The sequence below is a fragment of the Chiloscyllium punctatum genome, chromosome 46, assembly GCF_047496795.1.
Source record: "Chiloscyllium punctatum isolate Juve2018m chromosome 46, sChiPun1.3, whole genome shotgun sequence".
Taxonomy (NCBI): Eukaryota; Metazoa; Chordata; class Chondrichthyes; order Orectolobiformes; family Hemiscylliidae; genus Chiloscyllium; species Chiloscyllium punctatum.
In genome coordinates, this window is record NC_092784.1 from 51,015,371 (window position 1) to 51,033,749 (window position 18,379).

The 18,379-nt window shown below is 44.3% G+C and overlaps 1 long non-coding RNA gene across 1 annotated transcript in view; it reads left to right on the forward strand.

The window, feature by feature from the left end:
- The window catches only part of LOC140467914 (uncharacterized), a 34,386-nt gene extending 30,636 nt beyond the window's left edge, over positions 1–3,750 (forward strand). The window contains exons 3-4 of the long non-coding RNA XR_011955534.1: positions 1,076–1,234; positions 3,163–3,750. This is a non-coding gene — a long non-coding RNA (uncharacterized lncRNA). The remainder of the gene's footprint in view (positions 1–1,075; positions 1,235–3,162) is intronic.
- Positions 3,751–18,379: the final 14,629 nt, after the last annotated feature.

Sequence of the window (18,379 nt, forward strand, 5' to 3'; positions counted from 1 at the left end):
ATTTATAAGTCTCTATGAGATCCCCCCTCACTCGTCTGAAGTACAGTGAAAACAATTTAATCTAGTCAATCTCTCCTCACGCTATCTCATGCAGACACTGTCTCACACACACTCACAAACTCACTTGCTTCCAAATCAGCCTGTTAGACTATAGCCTAGGGTTGTGTGATTTTTAACTCTGTACACCCCAGTCCAACACCGGCGTCTCCAAATCATCACAGACACATAGTCACACATTCTTTGACAGACACCTTCTCTCACACACATACAGGCACAATATCTCACGGTCACACTCCCTCACACATACAGTTACACTCTCTGTCACACAGACACATTCTCTCTCACACGCAAAATATCTCACAAAGTTACATACAGTCTCACACACACACACACACACACACACACACTCATACAGACAGCCACCCCCTCACTCAGCCACAGGGACAGTAATGTATATAAAGCACAGGAGGGTCAGGTCATTGCCTGAGCTCTTTCAAAGAAATATCTGATTAATTCCTCCCCACTGCCTCTTCCCCATAACCCTGCAGTTTTCCTCTTGAATTATCAATTCAATTATCGTTTCTAAGTGTCAGTTGAACCTATTTTCTTTGGATGAGTGAATTCCAGCCATAACTCGAGTTAAAACATTTACCCTGAGCAGCTTTGAATTCTGTTGTCAATTACCTTTTAACTTCTGCATGAGAAATGATCCAAAAATGTGAATTATATAAAATTTATTTGGTTTAGGTTGGTATATTATACATGTTACATACTGTATATAAGCTATTTGTGTACATATATGTTTACAGTTACTTTATATTTATATAATACTCTATAGTTAATAAATGTAAATGTAGGGTTATGTATAGTTTATAGTATAATATGTAGGCTACACTATACTAGTTATTGTTAACGTTTATATGTATAGTTATTGTTTATATATAACAATTACGAACTTCATGTTACGTATAAATTATAAGCTACAAATGTGACATGTATAACGTAAAGATGTACATATATAACGCTTCTTTGGTAAAATGCAGTAAAACGTTAAACGAACGGCGTGCTTTTATAGGGTTACGCCGCTGAAAGACTTTAGGGATATACCTGAGGACCCAAACCAAGCGGAGCAGCTATCTTTGAAGAAGGTGCCAAATGAGAAAAGAGGTGACGGTGGTCAGGAAAGGAAGAGGAGACTGAGAAATGAAAAGCAGAAGGTGGCAGGAGGAAGGAGGTAAGTAGTGGTGGCGATGAGGAGGCAAAGACTGAGCGGCTGGAGGTGTCAGGAGAGTGTGTGTGTGTGTGTGTGTGTGAGAGAGAGTGGGCATTGGTGAGAGAATGTGTGTGTATGTGTGAGGGTGTGTTTGTGTGTGTGTGAGGGCGTGTGTGAGAGTGTGTGTGTGTGAGGGTGTGTGTGTGTGAGGGCGTGTGTGAGAGAGATAGTGTGTATGTGTGAGGGTGTGTGTGTGTGAGGGAGAGAATGTGTGTGTATGTGTGAGGGTGTGTTTGTGTATGTGTGAGGGCGTGTGTGTGTGTGCGAGAGAGAATGTGCGTGTGTGTGTGAGAGAGAGTGGGCATTAGTGAATGTGTGTGCGTGTGTGTGAGAGTGTGTGCATGTGTGAGGGTCTGTGCGTGCATGAGTGTGTGTGTGGGTGCGTGTGTGTGTGAGAGAGAGAGAATGTGTGTGCATGTTTGTGTGTGTGAGAGAATGTGCGTGTGTGTGTGAGAGAGAGTGGACATTGGCGAATGTGTGTGCGTGTGTGTGAGAGTGTGTGTGCATGTGTGAGGGTCTGTGCGTGCATGAGTGTGTGTGCGTGGGTGCGTGTGTGTGTGTGTGTGAGAGAGTGGGCATTAGCGAATGTGTGTTCGTGTGTGTGAGAGAGAGGTTGTGCATGTGTGAGGGTCTGTGCGTGCATGAGTGTGTGTGTGTGGGTGCGTGTGTGTGTGTGAGAGAGAGAATGTGTGTGCATGTTTGTGTGTGAGAGAGAGAATGTGCGTGTGTGTGCGTGTGTGTGAGAGACAGTCCCACTCAGCAAGAAAGCGAAGCGTTAACTGAATGAGGCACTGACGCTTTGGGACTCCGATAAAGCTCGGGGTCGCTGTGTGTACACGAAACCTTCAGATTAAAATTGGGAAGGGGATGGAGGGTAAATTTCTTCCATCTGCGGGACAAGGACGCTCTGAAGACATCACAGGAGCATTGAGATTAAACTGACATCCTCTCTGATCTAAAGTATAAAACACAGCGATTTGCTGTTAGTGGTTAGCACACATATCAAGACACCAGGAACATCTTTAAACCGGAGAGTGGCTGTATTGTGTCCGGGTATTCACACACTTGTTTATAAATCTTAGACCAAATAATTATCTTAACCTCTGGGACCCTTCTATTCACAATAGCGATCACAACTGCCTTCAAGTCAACTTGGAGCTGTCAAAAGTGATTAATAATGACAGCCTCTATTTCCTACCAAACGCCCTGTATACAAATGTCCGCCCTTCAACAAACATTTCACATCGATTCTGCTACAAGTGAAATAAAACAAAGAACTGTGGATGCTGGAAACCTGAAACAAAAACAGAAATTGCTGCAGAAACTCAGCGGGTCGTGGAGAGAGAACCAGAGTTGATGCTTACGGTTCCTTTTGAAGCAAGGTCACCGGACTCGAAACATTAACTCTGGTTTCTTTGCACAAGCGCTGTCAGACCTGCTGAGTTCCCCCAGCAAACTCTGTTGATGTTTCTGGTGAAAGGAAACATTTGCAGAACTCGCGATGAAAAAGCTTGTTTGTGTTTTTAAGAGACACGTTTCCTTTGAAATTTGTTCTTCCAACATTTTGACGCGTGTTTTTGAGCTGCCATTGTGTTGGTGATGAGCCCATATGTGAGAAGAGGTGAACTCTGGTCGATTTTCTGTCTTGCTCGCTTTTGACAGTGCTTCAACGTTTTAAGATAACGACAATTTATTAACATTTTTTAAAAAAGTCTTAATGATTCGTCAAAAAAATCTATGATGATATAATGTCCAATTAAAACTATATTTTTTTAAAAAAACTCGCAAGCACACGTTTTTCAGAGAAAAAAAAACCGGTTTAATCTCCCAGTTTTAATCCATCAAAAACGCTTTTCAAATGATTGCAATAAATTTTATCTCATTTACAGGGAGGAGTGAATAAAGAACTGGAATTCTGGAGGATCAGACTGGTTTTTTTTGCGGTACAGAGTAGATAGATTCTATTATCCTATTCTAAATCGAGGTTATGTTCAATTGGGATTATCAAATCGTCTCAGGTTTGAACGCAAACATAAATCGATGATGACAGATAATTTAATGACCCCAGACAATCCCAACTCTGTCCCGCTAAATTGGGAAAAAAAAAATTGTGGTAATCGATTGTTAGAATTTCTTAATTAAGACAGAAAACGATTCGATGTGTGCGTTAAATTGGGCCTCTTTACGTTTCCCGGTGCTCCTCTCTCACCGTCGGCTCTGTGTTGACTTCATTTTACCTCACTTGAAGAGAGGTCCTCAGTGTGAAGGGGCGGGGGAGAGGCGGATGAACTCTGTGATATTCCCCCTTCCCCAGCTCTTATCATTTATCAGCTGCCCTCGAGGGCTAATCCGCAGATATCGAATTTCGAAACGGTGAGGACAAATCAAGGGCCAAACGAGGGAATGAAACTCATGCAAACAAAATGATCGAATTTGTTCAAGAAATTAGAATGAATTCACTTAATATAATGCAAAACAAGATGTATGTTTGCAATAAATCACAACATGATATTTTAAAGCTGGAGATCTATTTTGTACACACTTATTAATTAATCTAATTTTCAGCTCTTTCAATGAAATATATTTCTAAATGGATTATCTATCTTGTGATTCGCTTGTTGTATTGGTTAAGGTCCATCCACATTGTTAATATTAAGCCCATCAACGTGAAATGCATTAAAAACACTAAAGACTTCGATACTCTGTGGTTATTAACCTCACGAAGCCAGTCTCCTGACAAAACTGATATTTATAATGCCAAATTCTGAAGGAGAGTGACTGAACTCCATAAACCCACAACAATCCCCATCTCCAATCCTCCTGGATTTCTGCCCCCCTTGTTCCGAATCGCTCTGCCATTGCTGACGGTGTCTTCAGTTAACGCGTCTCCTTCCCCGCCCACTCCGCTCCTTAAAAAAACCCCTCTTCGACCCCCACTTCACCTCCGATCTGTTCAGACGCCTCTCAAACCCAACTTCTTTCACGACGTTTGTCACCACCTTCCCTAACCTTGTGCCCCAGTTTAATATTCGATTTCATAATGCGCTGTTCAGTACCAGTTTAAGCTCCCAGTTTTAATCCATCCAAAACGCTTTTCAAATGATTGCAATAAATTTTATCTCATTTACAGGGAGGAGTGAATGAAGAACTGGAACGCTGGAGGATCTGACTTTTTTTTTTGCGGTACAGAGTAGATAGTTACCAGTTATTCTGTTAATGTTGTAAATGATTGTTTTACCTATAGTGTGCAAATATTAACAGAACTGGTGTCCATACGATGTCAAAAATGAAACATAATTTGAGAATAACTGGGGTCATTAACTGCAATGAAATAAAATTTAAGTTAGATACATTTTTTAAAAAAAACACTACGGATGCTGGAAATCAGAAGCAAATAATACAAACAGAAATTGCTGGAAAAACTCGGCAGGAAGTTTTGAAGAAGGGTGATTGGTCCCGAAACTTTAACACTGCTTTCTCTGTACACAGATGCTGCCAGACCTGCTGAGATTTTCCCGCAATTTCTGTTGGTTTTAATTTTGCTTCTGATTTCCAGCATCCGTAGTTTTTTTTTAAAAAAATGCATCTAACTTACAAAACTTACTTCATTGCAGTGAATGACCCAGCTCTACTCATGTTATGTGTTATTTTTGACAGCGTATGGACATCAGTTCTGTCAATATTTGCACACTATAGGTAGAATAACCATTTACAACATTACTCTGCTAATGTTGTACTGCACAGCGTATTATGAAATCGAATATTAACCTGGGACACAAGGTTTTAGATTGAGATTAGATTCCCTACAGTGTGGAAGCAGGCCCTTCGGACCAACCAGTCCACACTGCCCCTCCGAAGAGTAACCCACCCAGACCCATTTCCCTCTGACTAATGCACCTAACGCTCCGGGCAATTTCGCCTGGCCAATTCACCTGAACCTGCACATCTTTGGACTGTGGGAGGAAACTGGAGCACCCGGAGGAAAAACCCACGCAGACACGGGGAGGACGTGCAAACTCCACACAGGCAAGGTTAGGGAAGGTGATGACAAACTTAGTGAAGGAAATTGCTGGGAAAACTCAGCAGAAAGTTCTGAAGTTGGGCCATTCCTCCCGAAACGTGAACACTGCTTTCTCTGCACACAGATGCTGCCAGACCTGCTGAGTTTTTCCAGCAATTTCTGTTATTTTTTTTTAAATTTGGAAGCTAGATATTGTACAATTTAATATGTCGCAAGCAGCAGAGATCCAGAAAATATTTGGGTCAAATCGGTAAACTTATGGCCTCATCCTGTAAATACAGGATTTGTGGCGATTCGTGACTGGCTATTTCTGGATGGATTGGGTGGGGGTGGGGGGGAGTAGTGAGGGCATTAAACTGGCAGAGAAAGTGCTGGAAAAGCTCAGCAGGTGCAGTAGCAGCTGTGGAGAGAAAGAAAAACAGAAGGCTAATGGTAAACCAGACCGTCCCCCCCCATCCCCCCCCCCCCCCCCCCCCTCGGAATATAAACATCCAACAAAAACAGAAATTGCTGGAGAAACTTAGTCTGCGGCAGGTGCAGAGAAAATCGAGTGAACGTTTCGAGTAAGGGGGTGAAGGGTAACAGGCGGATGGCCGGAGAATGGGCTTGAGGAACCTATCAGCTATGGCAGAGCAGGCTAGATGGACTGAATGGTCTAAAGTCTGCTGCTGTACTTTAGGATTTTATGCACTCCAGTGACCCTGCTTCAGAATTTCAGATTATAAATACCAGGAGGTTGGCTTTGTGAGGTTAATAATCACAGAGTAATTGGGATTTTTTTCAATGCTGGTTTACATTTGATGAGTTTAATATTATTGGAAGAACAGACTCTTAATAACAGAATACAGAGCCACGCGCCTCGATGAAATTCACTTGATGAAACACGTGAAAAAAATTATTGGGGTTTGCTTCACAAAAAGAAGAAGGAAAAAAAAATAAATTAGGTTTATGCTCAGGTTGCCAGAACTGAGAGGCTATATGTAAGAAATGAAACGTTAAGAATTGGGAATTTTTTTTTGCAGGAGCAGATTAAAAGTGTAAAACGAAGCAGTTTGCAAAGGTCGGTGGGTCATCGAAATAAGCAAATTTCAAAATATTTCACACACGCGGTGGAAGCATAGTGGTTATTGAAACCGAAACTAAATCAGATGAATTAGATTTTTAGAATGCAAAGGAGTAATCATTGTGAAACTCCTTCCTGAACCGCGGGTGATACAGCGCAACATTTGAAGACAAATTATAAAATACATGTATAATCCAATTGTTATATTAAAAAAATTGGGTGGGGGTGGGAGAATATGATTTCAACTTGGAATTTCTGATTTAAAACATCCCAATCTATAATAAAATGCCAGCAATGCTATTTTCTAGAATGGAAAATTTCTGATTGAAAGCATCCAAATCTATAACAAAATGCCAGCAATTCTGTTCACCATTCGCTAGATTGAAAAATTTCTGATTTAAAACGTCCCAATCTATAATAAAATTCACCATTCGCTAGACTGGAATATTCCTGATTTAAAACATATTTCGGAAAGGGGGTGGGGGAGAAATGCAGATTTTATATATTTTGAAACGGGCGAAATTAGATTTGATTTAATGCGAAATATTGCTGAACAGAAACAAGAAAAGACTCCCTTAAACATATCAGGAGGATTAAAACAAGTAAATTAAAGGAGTAATGATCCTGGGGGTTAATATTTGCTCAGCTTCCGCTAATTAGAGTCGTGAATTTTAATTTGTTTTCTTAATACAGTAACCGGCTATCGGAGATGTTTGTTTGAGAGGGTGAGGAGAATTTGGAGAATGAACGAATTATGTAATGAACGGGGTTGATTCGAATCAAAGTTACAATATTTCCTTCCCTCTAACCCCAACCCTGTCTGTCAGCTTTTAACCCCCACCCTTTCCCATTGTATCTTCCGACAGATCCGAACATCTCTCTCTCTCTCTCCCCCTTTATTCCTAATTTTCAAACATTCAGAACATAAACCAACTGAACGAACAAAATCGAACGCGTCCGGGACCACAGGTAACCTTCGCACTGGATCCGACCAGTCCCTCGAACATCTCCCACCCTCAATCCCAATGGAAGCGGTTAAATAAACATTCTGAAAGATAAAATTCAGAACCCTGAACAAATTAAGATTCTCACAGTTCAGAGGAAAGCAAAAGGTTTATTTCCGTGTCGAACCAAGCAAATGTTTTATTTTAAATGTGAAATCTTGTTTTCAGTTTTCTCGAGACTGTTTACCTTCAGATTTGACTGTAACGCTCTTTATTTACGATTTTCCCATACTCGATCCCTTTCCTAAACACTGTTTAAATGTTACATTCCTGGCGTGTTTTTCATAACTGCAACTCCCCAGCTGGTGCTGTTAAGGTTTTAGACTAGTTAATGTAGTGTGTAACAAAAAAAAATGGTGAAGGGATAGCTGAGGGAATTGTATTCATCCACCGGACAGGAGAAAACACTGGTGAATTTCAATAGGTTTGGAATATCGTTGGGATTAACATGGATTTTAAAATAAAACCCAGTCTCCCGCTCTCATTTCTAACAATAGGAAGGTGTGTATGGACATTGGGGGTTACAAGTAAAATGAGATGATGGTTCCTGAAACCACCGTTTGCCCTTGTTCGGGCTCTCGGACCGGAGTGAGACCGCTTTTTTGCGCGGCCACCGGAGTCAGAGCGAATTTGCATTTGGATAGCGCCTTTCACCATCTCAGTGCCAACATCGCGTCCCTCCCAAACTTCGCCCCCGCGCGGCGCTTTTGCGACCAACGAGGTATTTTTCTGCCGCAAGCCGGGCCGCTGTTCTGAAACAGTTAGAGTTCAATTTGCGCATAGCAGGATCCCACTGTCCAATAGAAGGGGAGATTTAAGGAGTGTTTAGATGAGTACTTGGTAATTTGCAGGGTTAGGGACCAAGTGCTGGAAAATGGAATCGGAGAGGATAAGTGCTGAATGGGCCATTGCAGAAACGATGGGCTGAAAGGCCTCTTTCTGTGCTGTAAAAGCACAAGATCTACAGTAAGCAGATTCGGAGTGAGCACATCTTCTGCCTTGGGAGTCTAAGACAGTACTGAGGCAGGACTGCAGTGTAAGAGGTGAAACTTGCAAGGGTTCAGAAAAGATTTACAAGGATGTTGCCAGGGCTGGAGGGTTTAAACTATAGGGAGAGGCTGAATGTTAGGGGATGTTATAGGGGATGTTATAGAGCTTTATAAAATCATGAGGGGCATGGATAGAATAAATAGCCAAAGTCTTTTTGTCAGGGTAAGGGAGTCCAAAACTAGAGGGCATAGGTTTAAGGTGAGAGGGGAAAGATTTAAAAGAGACTTAAGGGGCAGCTTTATCACACAGAGGGTGGTGCATGTATGGAATGAGCTGCCAGAGGAAGTGGTGGAGGCTGGAACAATTACAGCATTTAAAAGGTACCTGGATGGGTTAAAGGGAAATGGGGTAAAAACAATAACTGCAGATGCTGAAAACCAAATACTGGATTAGTGGTGCTGGAAGAGCACAGCAGTTCAGGCAGCATCCAAGGAGCAGCGAAATCGACGTTTCGGGCAAAAGCCCTGATGAAGGGCTTTTGCCCGAAACGTTGATTTCGCTGCTCCTTGGATGCTGCCTGAACTGCTGTGCTCTTCCAGCACCACTAATCCAGTAAAGGGATATGGGCCAAGTGCCGGCAAATGGATCTAGATAAATTTAGGATATCTGGTCGGCATGGATGAGTTGGGCTGAAGGGTCTGTTGCTGTGCTGTACATCTCCATAACTGTATGACTTGGTGTAGTCAAGGTCTCATTGGTTTCTCTTTCTAGGGGTGAGACAGCAGTCCGGAACCAGAATAAAGCAAGGCACTGCAGATTGCTGGAAATCTGAAACAGAAATTGCTGGAGGAGCTCTGCAGCATCTGTGCAGAACTGGAAAGGATCGCCGGACTCAAAACATTAACTCTGCTTTCTCTCTCCAACAGATGCTGCCAGACTTGCTGTGTTTTTCCACCAATTTCTGCTACTGAGTCTAGAACCAGGTTCTGTTGCTGTGTAGAAGTGGGTACGACAGATGCTGGAGATTAGAGTCAAGCTTAGAATGGTGCTGGAGAAGCACAGCAGGTCAGGCAGCATCTGAGGAGCAGGAAAATCGATGTTTCGGGCAAAAGCCCTTCATCAGGAAAGTTCTTTTGTCCAAAAACGTCGATTTTCCTGCTCCTCGGATGCTGCCTGACCTGCTGTGCTTTTCCAGCACCACTCTAATCTTGACTTCAGTTGCTGTGTGGCAATTTGTGACATTAATGAGCAGTTACAGAACAAGGATTTAAAACAGTCTCAAAACACTTTAAACCAATTGCAAATCACGGTGGGGTTGGAGTGGATGTGGGGTGCATCTAAAATGACTGAGCAGTGACATAGAAACTGGACATATGTCTGAAGCAAAATTTCTAACGCTTGCAAAAGTCAACGACAGAAAACAACTCTGTACAGATTTATCAGGACGTTGCCAGTAATTGAGAGTTTGAGTTATAAAGTGAGGCTGGGACGTTTTTTCACTGCAGTGTAGAAAGTCAAAGAATGACTTTATAGAGGTTTATGAAGTCATGAGGGCTACAGATAAGGCTTGCTCTAGGGTAGAGGATTTCAAGGCCAGGATGCATATTTTCTTCAGGTGATGGGAGAAAGATTTAAAAAAGACATGAGGGGAAATTGTTTTTACAGATAGTGATTCAAGTGTGGAATGTACTTCCAGAGGAAGTGGTGGATGCAGGTGCAGTTGCAATGTTTAAAAGACATTTAGATAAGTACATGAAATAGGAAAGGTTTGGAGGGATATGGGCCAAGCGCAGGCAGCTGGGACGAGTTTAGTTTGGGATTATGGTCGGTATGGACTGGTTGGACCGAAGGGTCTGTTTCTGTGCTGTATGGTTTGAATTCCATAAACTCTCAGTCTTGTCTGGGTATTAGTGGCCTTCATGCCCAGACAGAACAGAAATGGAACAGGAGGAATAAGCCTGGAAATGCTGTGAATAATAATTGCAAAGGATTTGCAGCACAGAATGAGGTATTCATCTCCACTGGTCAATGTAACTGGCGTTCCACACTAACTTCCTTACACCTAATTCAACACAGAATGACTCTCGTGGACTCTGAAATGGCCCCAATAAGCTAGCAAGTTCAAGGACAACTCACACCATGTGCTGACCTTGGTAGCGACACCCATGTGCCATGAGATAATATAACAAAATATCCCCTCCTCCCTCACGTTGTCTCTCAGCTTCCCTATGGGTGCTCTCACACTCTTTGAAATATAAAAGAGGTTGACAGTGTAAATGCTGAGAGGATATTTCCCTCTCATGGGAGAGCCTAGAACCAGAGGGCATAGTAAAGACTGAGATGAGGAGGATTATCTTCTCTCAGAGGGTTGTGAGTCTTTTGGACTCCCTGCCATAGAGTGCTGTGGGAGCAGAGTCCTTGTGTAGAGAGGCAGTGCTAGAGTTCTGAGTGTGGTGCTGGAAAAGCACAGCAGGTCAGGCAGCATCCTGCTCCTCAGTTCTCCTGCTCCTCGGATGCTGCCTGACCCGCTGTGCTTTTCCAGCACCACACTCTTCGACTCTGATCTCCAGCATCTGCAGTCCTCGCTTCCTCCTCGTGCTAGGGCTCTGAATAGATTCAAGACCACGTCTGTAAATCAATTTGTACTCAAGTTGGAACACAATACAGGACGACATAAAATAGTTGTTTGTAAGAACGAGCAAATGGTGGATGTCGGATCTTTGAAATTAATGCGGATAAACCCCCTGTTTGGGATTGTACTCATAAGTACAAACATTTGTTAAGTTGGTTGTTCACACATTGGGACTACCCTGAACTTAAGATAGATTCTTAATTCATCAGGGAATCAAGGGTGACAGGGAATAGGCAAGAAAGTGCATGCAAGGTGTGTCGGATCAGGCCTGGTCCTGTTGAATGGTAGAGCAGGCTGGAGGGGCTGAATGGCCTTCCCTCGTTCCTACTTCCTATGGTCCTATGGTCTTACTTGGGTAGCCAGCCAGTCCCACTTTCTCACCGCAAGGTAACATTCCTGGATTCACTGTTGGCAAAAAATAAAAAAAGGTGGGAAATTTGAGATCAAGACAGGGAATGCCGGAAACGCCTTTTACTATCTGATGGCATTCCTTAGGAAAGAAACTAAAGGATGTTTTGAGAGGATGACAGAAGATCACGGATATGAAATGCTCATTCTTGCTTCCCGCTCCAAAGACGCTGCCAAACCTCCTGAGAAAATGCAGCACTTTCTGTTTTTATTTCCTAACACTTGTAAGTGTTTTTGCTCCCACTTTGAACAAGGCTTTCAGATCATAATCCACCATGTGGGATTTTAATCATAGTCTAATAGTGGAGACAGAGGGAAAGTGTAACACATCACCTTGTCTGTCAATATTGAGCTCATGGCTCATGGGTGAGGTGTGGAGCTAATGTTCACCGTATATATTGATATTTTGCACTTGTTCATTATAAGTTATGTTGCACAGCTAACTGGAAATTAACTTGAGTTCTTTACTCATGTCTGGTGTCCTTAAGAGATAGAGGGAAAATATTACTGAGAAAGCGATAAATATTCGAGAAAGATTAAATAGTTTCCAGTTCCAAACTGACATTGTACTATAAAGACAAGGAAGATAGCCAACAGCTATTCCCCCATGGTAAGGGAGTCTTAAACTACAGGGCATAGGTTTAAAGTGAGAGGGAGAGATCAAAAGGGTGCAGAGTGGCAATGTTTTCACACAGAAAGTGGGGAGTGTCTGGGCCGGCTGTCAGAAATACTGGTGCAGGTGAAGAAATTTAAGAAACATTTAGACAGGTACGTGAATGGGGCGGGATATGGACCAAGCATGGGCAAATAGGACTAGTTTAATTGCAGAAACTGGGCAGCACAGGCAAGTTGGGCCGAAGGGCCTGTTTCCCCACTGCGGACCTCTATGACTCTGTGTTTCAAGGCAAGAGGCCTGTTTATATTTGCTGCAGCTCCACTAATGACTGTGCCTACAAGAACATTTCAGAGGGAGGCGAGAGTGTGGTGCTGGAATGGTGCAGCAGGTCAGGCAGCATCTGAGGAGCAGGAGAGTCGATGATTCGGGCAAAAGCCGTTCATCAAGCTTTTGCCTGAAGCGTCAATTCTCCTGCTCCTCAGATGCTGCCTGACCTGCTGTGCTTTTCCAGCACCACATTCTCGACTCTAATCTCTGCAGTCCTCACTTTGGCCAGAAGGTGGGTATTGTGCAGCCAATAACTCACCTCCTTTCTCCCCTAAAGCCTGTCCACCATCTACAAGGTACAAGTCAGGAGTGTGAGGGAATACTCCCCATTTGTCTAAGAGGCTACAGCTCCAACAACACTCAAGAAGCTTGATATCATTTGGACAAAGTAGCCCATTTGATTGGCACCCCATTCATCATTCACCCCCTCCTCCACCAATACACACTGGTTACAGACTTACTGCAGAGTACACACTGGTTACAGACTTACTGCAGAGTATCTTATAGACTATACACACTGGAACAGTATGCATAGTCTATAAAGTGTGTATAGTCTATAAGATACTCTGCAGTAATTCACCAAGACTCCTTTGACAATACCTTCCAAACCTGAAACCTCTGCCATCTAGAAGGACAAGGGCAGCAAGATACATGGGAACAGCACCAGCTTCAAGACTCTATCGGAGACACTCACCATCTTGAATTAGGAATACATCACCATTCCTTCAGAGTCGCTGGGTCAAAATCCTGGAACTCCCTTCATGGGTGTTCTGTGGGGGTCCTTATCCACATGGACTTCAGCTGTTCATGAAGCTGGCTCATCACCACCTTCTCAAGGGTAGTTAGTGATAGGCAATAAATGCTGCCCCAGTCAGCAATGCCTGTGAAAGAGTAACAAAAAAAACTTCCTGAAATGGTCAATTTGTACAGAGGATTTAATTAAATATAAGTAAACGGTCAGGAACAAGCACCACAAAAAGTTTCGTTTATGCCACTGAGCTGGAGGACTGATATTTTGTTTTGCTTTCTCGAAATATCAGCTTGTTCAGATATGCCTCATCACATCGCCAGAGCAGATGGGTTTTGAGCCCAGACCCCCCCGGTTTACTGTTAGGGACACCACCACTCCGCCACAAGAAGATGCAATACTGAGACCATTTCAAGTCAACTTGTTCTGTAGTGTATTATTACAGGATCAGGTGGGACCTGAACCCAGGCTTTCTAACTCAGAGGTAGGGGCACTACCACTGCACCACAACAGCCCAGATTGAGTGGTTTATATAAACCATATGTCCATTCCTCATCTCCTGAAGATGTCAATGGAGGCTGAACTTTGAACCCATTGGCTCAGGGTGTTCGTTGGTCCTTCAACCAATGGCTATTCTTCATGACTATGTTACTAATACCACCCTCTTTAGGGAACGCCCTCTTCCATTCCCATTTCAGCTGACTCTCCCATCCATGTCATTGCTCTTATAATTATAGAATCCCTACAGTTGCATATGGAGGCCATTCGGCCCATTGAGATGGCAATACCCCTTCGAAGAGCATCCTGCTCTATCCCCGTTATCCCACATTTACCGAGGCTAATCGACCTAGCTTACACACCCTTGGACGCTATTGGGGCAACTTATCATGGTCAATCGACCTAAATCCGCATCTTTGCACTGAGTGAGCACCTAAAGGAAGCCCAGGTAGACACAGGGAGAACGTGCAAGCTCTGCACAGACAGTCGCCCAAGGTTGGAATCGAAGCCGGGTCCCTGGTACTGCAAGGCAGCAGGTGCCTTCCATGCTGCCTTTCCTCCTGAGCCACCATCCTGCCCTTTACCTTATGCTAAATGAGTTGGAAGCAGAGCTCCCTTCCTCACAACCCTGTGTCTTGAACTGCTGCAGCCAATTTACTGTAGGTGTTCACACAATGCTGTTCAGGAGGGAGTTCCCTCTTTAACTGCATTAAGTAGGTAGTGGGGTTATATTTGTTGTAAATCAGTATTTTAATCCATTTATCAAGTGAGATCTGAAAACCAGTAACTAGCTTAGTTAACATAAGACAGTGCGGTCACTGTAAGGCCAATTTCTGGGATAGTCATAGAATAAAGGGCCAGCTACTTCAATGAGGGAGGGGTATCTCTTCATCTGGAGATCTTTAGAATTCTCTACTCCAGAGAATCGTCGTGTGAAAATCTCTGTTTTTGAGGAAGCAGGGTGACTTTTGCAAGTGGCGGGTTGCAACTGTGTGGTCCATGATGGATGCGCAGTACCTTCTATTCCAGAAATTAAGACCAACCATGATTCGTGGTTGGGTGAGCGGACCATCTTGGGAGGAGAAGCAACATTGGGAAGGTTGGGGAGCTTCTGGACGCTCAAGACAGACACCGATAGATTTCTGCATTTTACAGACATCAAGGGATAGTGCAGGAAAAATAGTGTGAAAGAAAAGTCATATCCCAGGAAAATGGGGGAGCAGGTTGGGGAGACAAAATAGCATCCTCCTGCACCAATATTTATGCTCCAATTTGAACTTCCCAGTGCAAAGTGACCACTCATTAATAGTAGGAAATTAAACCTATAAAACCTATACATGAAGTGAAGCAAGTCTTGATAGATTGGTCTTACCTTGAATCGTCATTCATTGAAGGAACTACCTGCGCAGTCAGAATGCGCAGGAGCAGTGTGGCTATCCTGCATATCCGGAAGTTCGGTCATTACCAACACAGTGCTGGTCAACAATTGATTCCATATCTCCCGGGTTCCATTCGTGTCCCTACAGAATGCCTGCTGGGGCGTCTCTGTGTGTGTGTATATTAAACCGCACCTCTCCTCATGGTATAATCTATCCTGTTGCAGAATAGAATGGTTTCTGAGTAATCCCCGCATGTCAGTGCCTACAATTGAATGTGTCAGCTTAAGGCTTTGCTGTGAAATTTCTATTTAGGTACAGGCACCTCTTCCAATGTGACTCACTCACCAGGACGGTCTGTGTGAGAAATGTGAAAACTATTTGCGAGCATGTTCCTGCGCAATGATTCACTGCCCTTTAGGCAAGTTGCTTTAGATTCTCCATCGGACTGAATAAGGACAGCGTGCAGCGTTGTGGATTTGGGTGGGGCAAGGGGGAGAGGGTGAAAAACAAAAGTTATTACTGCAGCTTTGAAGCTGTGAGTCAGCCACAACATGAAAGGTTTTTAACCGATGCAGGCTTTCTTTGCCAGAGGCTGAGTACGACTGGATAAAGAGACAAGGTTGGCGAAGGTTTGCATCTTGCCCTCACCAGGGCAGCTGCAAGAGTGCTGAATTTTACTCGTTCATGTTGGGACCTTGCAATTTGCATGTTTTGGCTACTGAATACTCGGCCAGAGCAACTTCCATTTATCAAATGCCTCTAACATTACAGAACATCCCAAAACATTTTGTTATGTCAACCTGACGTCAATGGGTGAGACAGAAAGAGAAAGACACCTTCCTTCATGGGGAGAGTTTATTAACTACTCAGTCTTAGAGCTCTTCCCAGCCCCATTGTTGCAGTGCTCCCTGTATGTGTATACTCATGCACTGGTTTGCAATGCAATGTGATGGGTTCAATTCTTGCATGTTCTGAGGCCACAGTGACGGACTCTCTTTCTCAATCTCTCCCTTCGCTTGACCCGCGGGTTAAACCCTCACCAGTCACCTCTCTGTAATGAGAGAGATGCCCTGTACTCTGATAAGACTGTGATGGCTTAACCTATTTTTTTTCAATCAACCTGTTCAGGGATATTCTTACACACCTCTGGAGTAGGCGGGACTTAAACCCAGGCCTTTCTGGCTCAGAGGTATAGACACTACCATAGCACCCCACACAACTGAACGACTTTCCCTCCACCAAAATCACCGTGACTTTTGTTCTGTTTTATTTTTCTTTTTGCTACCATCGGTGTAGCCAATGAAATATTTGCAAGCAAAGCCCATCATGGGTAATGTGAACCATCAAAAATGAGGAGGGGTTAGGGAGAAAGGGAAGGGGATAAATCAAACTGGAGGAGGAGGGGGACATAAAGGACTGAAACGTGCCAATCTGCAACAGTTGGACATGGTCAACGTTTTGCCCTGGCTTAAGTTGTGTTTAGCTTTCAGATTCCCAGCGGTGATACCGGGAGGTCACACCCTCGGTATGTGCTTGCCTTCCCGGACGTTCATAGAATCCTGACAGTGTGGAAGCCGGCCATTTGGCACACCACCCTCCGAAGAGCATCCCAACCAGACCCGACTCCCCTACCTTATCCCTGCATTTCCCCACGGCTACCCCAGCTAGCCTGCACGCCCCTAGGGCAACTTAGCTCGGCCAATCCTCCTAACCTGCAGGTCGCCTTTGGACTGTGGGAGGAAACCAGAGCAGGCCTCTGCAGACGCAGAGAGAATCTGCAAACTCCACACCCAAGGGGAGGGAGAAGAGTGGGCATCAAACCCAGGTCCATGGCGCTGCGAGGCAGCAATGCAAACTGCTGAGTCACCATTGTGTTGTTCGTTGAGAATGAATACAGGTATTCCCTCACTATCCGAAAGTAGAGCGCTCCTACAAAACCTTTTGTCAGCTGAAATGGTGAAGAAGCGTTAAATTAAATGGGAAAAATTTCGCCTTTTCTCGTGAAAGCGAAAATCCTCTTCTGATTTCTTTCGGTTAGCAAAAAAAAGGTACTAATGTAGGTCTTGCGTAAAAGCAAAGTGGCGTAAAGCAAGATTTCAAGATGTGGGGGATACCTGTGGTTAGAAGTCAACACATCAACTGGCAACCCCTTTAACTGGTGTTGTGCGGTAGACCGTGTCAGGCTGCTGCTGTCAACTCAAGCTGCACAACTTTGCTGGGTGCCTCTAATGATTCTCTGAAGGAGTGTCTTTTTTTTAATTGCATGTCGCGCGAAGCGATAACTTTTGCCTCCTGACTAGCCGACTGCTAGGAACCCGAATGAGTCGCGTGAGCCGAGTCAGAGTTTACCACAGGATGAGACGCCCGCTCTGTCTTCATGGGGTACTCAGCCAGTGAATGCGGGCACAGGTTGGCAAAGCCGCAGCCCTATTCCCCCAAACCAGCCCCACCCTTGGGGAGGAAGTGGGGGAGGTGGTGGGGTTCAAAACATGCCCCACCGAACTCAGGCAACTTTCCACACTGATGGTCTAGACTGGACCACCCAACCTGTCAGAGGCTGGTTTTCACACTGTGGGGATCCCAGTGTTAAGAAATGGAACAAATTCTCGTGTTTTTTTTGGCACTCATCAAGTTCTCCCAAGGCAGCCAGATGCACAGTTAAGCTTTGTCCACAGTTACACGTTCAAAAGGACCTGGAGCCCCCGCGTGGACTGGGAGGGGTCAGGGTTCCCACATGGTCGTGTGTGTTTATCATTGGTGGGCCTACGTTCCCAAACAGCAATGGAGATTTGGAAGGTTTCCCAGTCTAAGCCTGACCTTATAAAGAGTTCCTTATACCTCCTCAAGGCTCACGCCAGAGGTCCCTGAGGTCAAATGATTTCCTGGAGGCAACAGTAGATTCGTAGCATCGCCACGGGCCATTCAGCCCATCAAGCCCACTCTGAAGAGCAACAGAAACAGAAGTTGCTGGAAAAGCTCAGACCGTCTGGCAGCATCTGTGGAGTGAAATCAAAATTAATGTCTGGGGTCCGGTGACCCTCCCTCATAAGCGACGGTGGCTCGGAAAAAGGTTGGTTTATATGCAGAAGCTAGGGTGGGCGGAAGGGATAATAGGTGGAGATAGAGCCCAAAGAGAGAGAGAAGAACAGTTGGACAGAGGAAGGGTTGGATAACAATCTGGCTGCAAGGTTTAATGGGGATTGAAGGGTATCCCACCCATCCCTGGATGTGATTTGGAGGGGAGCCGGTGTTGGACTGGGGTGGACAGAGTTAAAAATCACACAATGCCAGGTTATAGTCCAACAGGTTTATATGGAAGCACTAGCTTTCGGAATGACGCTCCTTCATCAGGTAATTAGATTAGATTAGATTACTTACAGTGTGGAAACAGGCCCTTCGGCCCAACAAGTCCACACCGCC